Raw genomic sequence first — 9,500 nt, 5'->3', positions numbered from 1 at the left:
ACAAGAGGGACATCTGGGCCACCTCAGGTCAGGGTCTTCCTGCTCAAGGGACCTAACCACTACCTTTCATGGTAATGCCAGCTGAGCCTGCAGAGGACACTGGATGTCTCTGCCTCAAACGCAGCTGCCCAGAGCCTTATCTCATCAGTGAGCACCGGGTACTGATGTCAGCAGGCCCAGGACAAAGCTTCCTTTGGGGGGACAGCAGAAGGGAGGAGCAGCAACAAGTGGGCCATTGCACGTGCTGTTTATCAACATTTGGATAACAAAGGTTTTGGCTAATTTCAGAAAGACATTTATATTTTGTAGAAGCACACTACAGCGCTCTCATGGAAAGAAAAACATCACGTAAATGTGGGTGGAGAAGAATCTCACGCAGTGTCCTTTAGAGAGGCAGCTGGGTGGGGCAAGGCAACCCTGGGCTTGGAGCCCCCTGATCTAGATTTGAGTCCAGACTCAGCCACTTAGTAGCTGTGTGGCCTGGGGAAAGTGAATCAAACTCTCTGGTCTCCATTTCCTCACAACAAATCTATTCTACCAGGCACTGTTTTTCCATCCTCAAAACAGGGATCTATTAACTAAGCCCAAAGGAAATAATGTCTGTGGCAGCTCTTCTGAAACTGTAAAATACTCCAGGTGGAAGATCACATGGTGTCATATTCTTCATGGCCTAGTCAGCACAGAGCGAGGCACAGAGAAGCCCCTGGGAAGATCTTGCTGGATGGAATTGTCTACATGGATTAGCAATATTCAAAGTACTGGGATTTGGTACAAGGCACTCATTGCTAGTCTAAGCACTAGGTGGTATCTACATAATGGTTCTGAAGGTACATCAGGATCTCAGTGGCTGAGTGTCACTCATTATGAGTCTGTTGTTTGTGATGGGAAGGAGGGGGGATGGGATAACCACCACTCACTGTTATGAGTGAGTGGTCACACGCTGCACTCATAACCTCCCCACAAGGGGGGCACTCTCATCTCTACATCATGGGTGAGGTGACCGAGACCAGGATAGTTTTCTCAAGGTCCCCAACTGGTAAGTGGGAGAGGCTAGATCACAGATCTTCCCAACTCCAAAGCCTGAATTCAACTCCTTTTTGTTCTTTTTTTAAGTTTTAACTTCTTGTTAAAAGACTTTCAAGAGGGCTTCCCTGGTGGTGCAGTGATTAAGAATCTGCCTGCCAATGCAGGGGACACGGGTTCGAGCCCTGGTCCGGGAAAAGCCCACATGCCGCGGAGCAACAAAGCCCATGCACCACAACTACTGAGCCCGCGCCCTAGACCCCGCGAGCCACAACTACTGAGCCGGCGTGCCTGGAGCCCATGCTCTGCAACAAGAGAAGCCACCATAATGAGAAGCCCATGCACCGTAAGGAAGAGTAGTCCCCACTCACCACAACTAGAGAAAGCCTGCGTGCAACAACGAAGACCCAATGCAACCAAAACTAAATAAATAAAATAAATTTATTGGGAAAAAAAAAAGATTTTCAAGAAACAAGAATGCAGAGGGCATCTTCTTTAGAGGACAGCCTTCTTCCTAACCTTCTGAATCCTCCCTGAACCGCCCTTTCCCCAGGAACTGGGTCCTGACTGTTGAATTCTGACCCCTAAGTCTCTAGTCTGTAGTATTAGGACAAGAGGGACAGAGATAGACAGCTCCTAGTAGATAGAAATGCGGGTTCTGGATCAGGAGAGCTCTTCTAATATGGTGCCAGCAGGCAGGGCCCCTCCCCACCTCCTGAGGCCCTGAGGCGGGAGAGGTCAGCCCTCTAACCTGGGCCTGCAGCCCTTCAGTCCTCCTGTCACTCACCCCTCCCATCCTACATCTGTTCACGTGTGCATGCTTCTAACAGACTTTACTCCTAGATGTCAACTCCTCTTAATAGTCTCTTTAGAAAGGAATCACAGAAGCCTCTTCTAACGTATCAAGCTTCATTCGACTGAGTCATAAGCAAACGTGTATCAAGTCAATGAGGAAGGTGGAAGGTTTCCGATGCAACTTACGACTCTCCCTGTTGCTGATCACGCAGCAGAAGGCAGACTGAACAAATAAGGATAAAGGCCTGGGTCGGACCCATTGCTTCAACTGGGAACTGAAATTAGCCGAGACATTTACTTTGCACCCTTGTATGTGGGGTTTTAAAAACAAAACCTTAATATTAAAATATAAGATGGAATCATCAAATACTAGATAGAATGTTTTTAAATGATTGTACATTGGAAAAGAATTAAAAGCCAAGCTCCTTCACTTCTTGCCCCAAGGGTACAGTTATATTTGAATTAGGAGATGTGAAATCTAAAAGTCTGGGGATTGATTTTTATAGAGAGAAATGAAGGTTAGGCAGAGGAAAGACGCTAACTAGCACTCACCATTTCCGACAGCCTCCCGAGAGCTTTCTCCAAACACTGCCCTCAGCAAGCTCCTTTCTTGCTGGTGTTATTGGCTTGTGTCTTGCATTTGTGGGAACATCCAGCTGGGAGAGCAAGGGTGACAGGAGAAGAGGCGGCTCCCACAGAGCTCTGGCCAAGCCGTTTATGGTCAGGGGAGGAGCCCAGTCCTTGGCCCACCCCTTGGGGAAGATGGTCTTCTGCTTCAGGGCCACTGTGTAAGGGCCAGGTCATCTACCTTCGTCGTCTTCATTTTCTGTCCTTTTTACTTTTCAAGCCCCTTCCTTGGTTACACCTCCATCTCAGCAAAGAACCCAGAGCTGGCCTGAGAGCCTGGCGACTCCTGCACCGACATCTCTTTCGAAACAATGGGTTACACAGGCTGAGGGAGGCGGGCCACTCCACCTCCAGCTGCCAGGCCGTGGCGGGATCCCCGTCCCAGCAATGATGGAGTCAACACATCACCAGCATCGATGTAGGGGCCTGGGAGATGGGGGCTGGAGCCCGCCCTGTGTCGGAGGCTGTAGCTGCCTCAGTGAGCACACGCCTCAGGCGATGAGATGCGCGGCGGTGAGTTAGCTTCACCCCTTTCTGTTCTCACATTTTGATGGGGAGCCTCACAGAGCTGGAGGAAGCCATGAATGTGGGCTGCCTTATAATTCTTATGGGTTCTTTGTTAGGAGTTTGCTTCTTTAAAACAATGAAGGAGTTGGAGTCTCATGTCCACAAAACAATTAAAACCAATCATTTGGTCATTTCAATGAGTGCATTCATTCATTTACTAAACAAATCTTTTTGACAACTTCTCTATGTCACGTATTATTCTGAGCACTGTCCTGGGCTTGGTGATAAAGACAAATGAGGCCCGAACTCTTAGGGAATGTATGTTCCAGCGAGGCAGACGGACAACAATCTGAACTAAACAGCAAAAGCCACTGTGGAGGAGCAAGCGGGGTGTCAGGGAAGGGTGACTGGGGTGACCAGGAGGCAGTTGCTTTAGACGTCTCTGAGAGCTGACATTTAAGATGCACAGGAAAGATGAGAAGAGGGTCCCAGGCGGAGGGAACAGGAAATGCAAAGTCCCGGGGATGAAGCAGGCTTCGTGCGCTGGGACCAGAGGGAGGCCAGTGTACCTGCAGGGAGGGACCTGGAAGAGGTTAAAGACAGAGTGAGCTAAGGGCCCGTGATGTGAGCAGGCAGGGCACGGTAAGATTTCCATCGTAGAGCAATGGGAACACTTTCAGGGCTTTTGAGAGGGAGAGGGGATGATCTAACTGATGTTGACAATATTACCTGGCTCCTCTGTGGAGCCTGGTTTATAGGGGACACAAGTGTTAACCTGGAGACTGGTTAGCAGAGCCCAAGTGAGTGGTGAGGCTGGCTGCCCTGGGATGAGGACAGTGGAGATGGAGAGGAGTCAATGGGTTTGTGGCTTATTGTGGGGATAAAGGCAGTGAGGCTTGCCGATGGAAGAAATGTGGGTTAGGGGAGGGGAGAGAAGGGGAGGGGAGAGAAGGGGAGGGGAAGATCGGAATGAAGCTGACTCCTGGGTTTGGGGCTTGACTAACAGGCCTGGAGGCACCATCTGCTTAGGCAGGTGATACTGGAAAACGGGGTGTGGGGATCCAGGCACTGGGATGCTGTGCTGAATAAGACCTACGTGGCCTCTGCCTCATGGGGCTTCCAGTCCCCAAGACGCCACAGTGACGGCTAAACTGAATCCACAGGTGCCTGGACGTTGGGGAGATAGCACAGTTCACAGAGGCCTGTGTGGAAAGCCTTGGCCGCCCTTCTGGACCGTGCAAGGTCTTAGGCAAGCGAAGTAACTTCTTCCAGCCTCCGCCTGAATCTATCAAGTGGAGAAAATACAGTTTACAATGACTGGACTATTTAAATCAGCACAACTGGTACAAATTATGCTTCTAACTTTGCTTGGTGGGCATAGGCTCACACCTGGACCAGAGAGCTGGACCAAGGAACTTGAGTTGGTGGCCCCTGTTCCCTCTGACTAGGCTGTCTGTGGACGGGCAAGGCCAGCAAGGTCCTTTTGGACTCTTTTTGTTTGCTATGCATCCACTGATCACCAGCTCTCCCTCTGACGGACACGTTACTTCTTTAGAAGAATTGCTAAGACCTCCAGTCAGAGGGTGCTCTGGCCTAAGAGTCTGGGTCAGTCGTGGTTCTCTGGTCATAAGCTTCAAAACAGACTCTTTTTAATTTAAGAAGAAGGGGAATTGGTTGGTTGAGTGTAGGGGAGCTCACAGAAAGAAGAGAGGGCAGGGACCCCAGCTCTGGGTTTTCCTGAGGCTTCAGCAGCAAGGACTCCTAGATAGTCCTCTCAGGATATCCTCCCAGGGAAAATCAGCTCCGAAGTAGCTTGGCCCTTTTGCCCCTTGACCAGGACTCCAGTTCCAGGAAGACGATCTGATTGGTCTTGAGATAGATTCGGATCTGGGACCTGGGACCCTTTGCTGCAGGGCTTGCACCTGGACAAAACTCTCCTCAAGCAACAAAATACAAAGAAACTATAAGGGGCTAAAAATAACTGTGTGCATGTGCAGTTGGGGCAAATCATGAACAACAAGATACAAAAAGACCAAAAAACCCAGCTGCCCCTTCTGAGATGTCCGAGCAGAAGCAGGGTACTGTGCATACACCCTGCACGTGGTACCACCAGCGGGGTGGGCAGACCACCTAAGTCACCCTTCTGGCCTGACCCCTACCCTCACCTCTTATAAGGGACGAGCTCGCCCCCTCAGAGAGTGAGCAAGAGAACCTGTTCCGTGTTTTCGCTCCCTGGCGCTGCAGCAGGAGTCCCAGTAAGGCCTTGCCTGAATTTCTCATCTGGCCTCCTATCAATTTCTATTGATCAAAGAGTCCAGGGACCCCGGTTGCTAACAGTCTGGTTTGGGTCATGTGCCCAAGCAGGACCTAGGCCTGGCTGACAGTCTGCCCAACGTGGGTCCCTCCAATGTGAGACGAGATGGTTCTGCAAAGGGAACTCGACATCATCACGCAAAGAAGAGGTTATGGGCGAAGTGAGGTTATCGGCTCACTTCCTCTGGAAGGTATCGGATCTGAGAATTCTCACCTTAGAAACTGTAGAAGAGATGCCCTTAGCGGGTGAGAGGTTAGAGCTGCCAACCCTGCGATTTAAACCTGTACAAGCCCGATCACACGGAGAGTTTGCCAGGCGACAACTGGTCAGTTTAAAAAGCTGGTCCTTTCCAAATAGTAGGTGGTCTTATTCTGGTTTTAAAATATCTTTATCTGAAATATCAGTAGGGAAGTAGTGATGAGGTAAACTGTGAAAACAAACAGAAGGATTCTGGTCGTTTCCTGACCTATGAATGTCACACGTGAGAATCATTAGTGGGATCCACCAGGCAGTTCTAGTTCATCTCATTCTTAACGTGAGTTACGAGTTGTTTTGGCCAATGCCATGTGGGTAGAAGTGATGTGTCACGCCCAGGCAGCCATGAGAGGCAGGGTATGATTTGTCACGCTCTCTTTCCCTCTGCCACAGACATCAGCAAGGCTCCAGGTAGCAGCTGCTCCGTCAGCCTAGTCCTGACTGAGGACGGTGTGGAAGGGCTTCCAGACACCAGAGACGAACACGTAGTATGAACAAGAGATAAGTCTTTCTTCTGTAAAGACCCTGACAGGTGAGGGTTTTTTGTTGTTGTTGTGGCATAAGCTACCTTATCCTGACTGATACATAGAGCACTGATACCCCTGCACCACTGGGGCTCATCCTTTAGGTACTGGTGACTGCAAAAGGGCAGAGAAGTCTAAAACCTTGACACTCTACGTATAGCACAAAACAGTTGCGTGTGTTAGTTCTGCATTAAGACTGAGTGTTTTTAAAAACATGGCGCCATATTACCCTTCCCTGATTTGACCCACAAAACTCCAAACACACCCTAAAGTCTCTTCATCTGGTCAACCCCAAAAGACCGTCCTTGATCAGACGGCGTCTCTGTCCTTGTGTTAGAAATGGACCCTGTATCAGCCAGGGCCCCCACAGGAAATGAGTGATATACTCAACTAGCTATATTTAAGGGGGCTTATTAAAAGGACTATTTATAAAGGTTCCCCTTGGGGAATAATGCAGCACGAGGGTTAGACGGGCAGAGTGTCATTTCCCCCCCAAGGTCTGAAGGGACAAGTGAAAGGAGTGGCTGCCAGAGTCCAGAGAGAAAGCCCCCTTATGGGAGCCGTGACCTGCAGTTTTAGACATCACATGTGGTCCTCAGGCTCAAAACCAGGTGGAGAGAATTGCTGAGGGACAAACGGAAGATGTCTACCACATCTAGCACTGTTACAGCTGCAACCAGCGCCACAACGTTCGTGTTGTCAATTTGCAGACTGTTTGGGTCCAAGAAAGGGGGCAACTTTGAAGCCCTCTTTAGCTTTGCTCATGACTTTCTGGGTCCAACAAGGAGCTCCGTTCTGGAGCCAGGCACTGGGTACTCACCAGAGAGTAGAAAGCCAGAGAGAGGGTCCCCTTTTTTTTATCTCCTCCCCAAGTTCTCGTGGTATTGGAGAAAATGATCACAAAGATCTTGTCTGAACTTATGATACAAACCCAGGACACATCAATAAATCCTCATTCTTTAATGAAACATTTCTTTCTAGACATATGTTAGCTCCTCTCCCCTTTCCCTTTGAAACTGACAACATTTCATGAAATGTACAATTACACAAAATAAAAAATACAATATATTTATAGATAATGCTCTAAACGGTTTTTCTTTTTCTTTTTTCTTTATAAAGAATCCTTCTAGGCATTTGGGATTATTTTTCAGAAGTTCAGTCTACAAAGGAAACTTGAAAAACATCTGCTGAAGCCAAAGGAACACTTGTTGACACACTGGACAATAACAATACCACGAATTATCTGAGATTTATCAAATAGACCAGATCAATGCAAACCCCAGTGTGATTTGCTAGTTAACAAGATTTTACAAATGATTTAACCAGGCTGAGCATTTCATGTAGGAAACTTAACTTTAGAGGAAAATAGTCTTACAGTGAATCGATGCACAGCCTCATTTTCTGTTTGGAGAAATTCCACAAGCTGAAGTTAATTCCAGATCCTTACCCTGCCCTGGGATCCAGGTTCTAGCATCTACTAGACCAGATTACACTAGAATTGGACCAGGCTGAAGACCCAGACCCCAAATATTTCATCGGGTCATCAAGATAATTCTCTGAACTGAAGCCAGTCTTCTTGGAGCTCTGTGACAGCCCCAAGGACAAAGCAGGCAGGGGTAATGTCCCCTGGGATATGTGCAGGAAGGTCACTGGGCATTTGGAAGAGCCAAAGTAGGGGCCTGGGTCTTTCTGCTGAGTGGACTTTCTCTCGTGAAGCCAGCTGTGCGTTCGTTGCAGAACCTGCACTGTGCGTACGTCCTGTGAGTCTGAGTTTCCAAGGGGAGTGGTCTGGCCAGCCCCAGCTGAATCAGAGCTTGTCTTTTCTGGGAATACGTCACTCACAGAAGGCCTAAATAAAGGTTTTCATAAGAGTCCCATTGTTTCAAATTGGCCACAGGTTGATAATTGTTGAAGTTGTGTTTTTGAAAATATTCATACTAGAGAGAGAAAAATAAGTACCATTGTTTCATGAGGGTGGCAAATACTGAGGCAGAGCTGACTCTGTTTTTGACTCCCTCTCACTCTTCCAGGGAATTCATTAATCTTATTCAGACTTCTAAAGGCTGAAACTACAGAATTTTCATGTTCTTGGAGAGAGACCCTTACCAGTCACCTTATGCATCCTGATTTCAGTTTCAACTCTGAAGATCAGATGGGGCAAAATAAAAGCCACCAAAACACAGAAATCAGAGGAATGGAATCCACCCTGTGAGGCGGGTAAGGCCTGAACCAGGGACAAGCTGCTCTATGTGCTGAATCAAAGATCCCCCGGAAACAGGGGCTGTGATAGGTCACAATATAAGAATGTAGGCTGGACCTCCGTTCGGGGCCAAGAAAGGCCAAGAGAGAGCTTGGTGAAAGAAGACCCACAAAACACAGCACGAGTCCAGAAGGGCCAGTCGATCAAATCAGTGGGTCAGTATTTATCACACTGCATTGACTAAGGCTCTGACAGTTGATCCTTTACATTCATACATATATACAGACATATATTATTATTAATAATACTTTGTTTTTTGCTGTTTTAAGGAAAAAATAGTCCCATGCATTTCTTCTACCTTTCTTTGTATTCTTCTTTTTTCATCTTTTTTTTTTTTTAAACTCCCAGCAATCATTTTAATTAGACATAGTCCTCTGGGAGTGTATTCTGATCTTTAAAAAATACCACCTTTAATCTTTTACAAATACTTTGTTTCAAATGAGGTTGATTCATCCCAAAGGAATTCTGGTGTTTGGGAGTGATCTCGGCTCTCACCGAAAACCCTCTCGTGCGCTGTCCTGTGTTCGATACCAACCACACGGGACTTACGGTCATGTAAACATTATTTAAAAATTATTCCAACATAAATACTCTTTTAAAGCTAACATACCACAGGTTTTAGCTCATAATGCCCATAGATGCCTTAATGAAATGCCATTCAAAACTACCTCACTGTTTAAAGTACGCCTGGAGGTTTCAAAATTATGTAAACAACATCCTCTACACTTCTCTAGGACAAGTGCCAAGTGTGGTGAATTCTGATTGCGGGTTGGTGACTGAGTGCTAGTTAGTCTGAGCAACGTCACCCATGCACTCTTGAACCCTACTGGTTTCAGGAAGTCAGTCACAGTAGACTTGTTCCACAAGGTGTTGATTCTTACATAACTTATAATTAACCAGTTTTCAATGATGTTAACCCCACGAGGGACCTGAATGGTCCCTCATAAGATGTCTTTGCACGTCTTGCAAATGCAGTTTGAGTTGGTTGTCAAGAGTCAAGGTCAACCACAGCAAGTGCCTCTAAAGCTGGAGGAATAGATGTTCTCAGCCCATGGAATCCCAAGGCCAGGCGGAGTCTTCTCCAAGTCAGCGAGGGCAGGAGGACGAGTCAGGATGTCTTCCTGGCAGATTAGGGACTCTCACCAGCAAATATTCTGCTGAAGTTACAGCAGATGCCTTAGTCCTTTAATGCAGT

This window comes from Leucopleurus acutus (genome assembly GCF_964270905.1).
Source record: "Leucopleurus acutus genome assembly, chromosome: 14".
Taxonomy (NCBI): domain Eukaryota; kingdom Metazoa; phylum Chordata; class Mammalia; order Artiodactyla; family Delphinidae; genus Leucopleurus; species Leucopleurus acutus.
The sequence above is the reverse complement of the archived record's forward strand: the minus strand, read 5'-3'. Positions refer to the sequence as shown.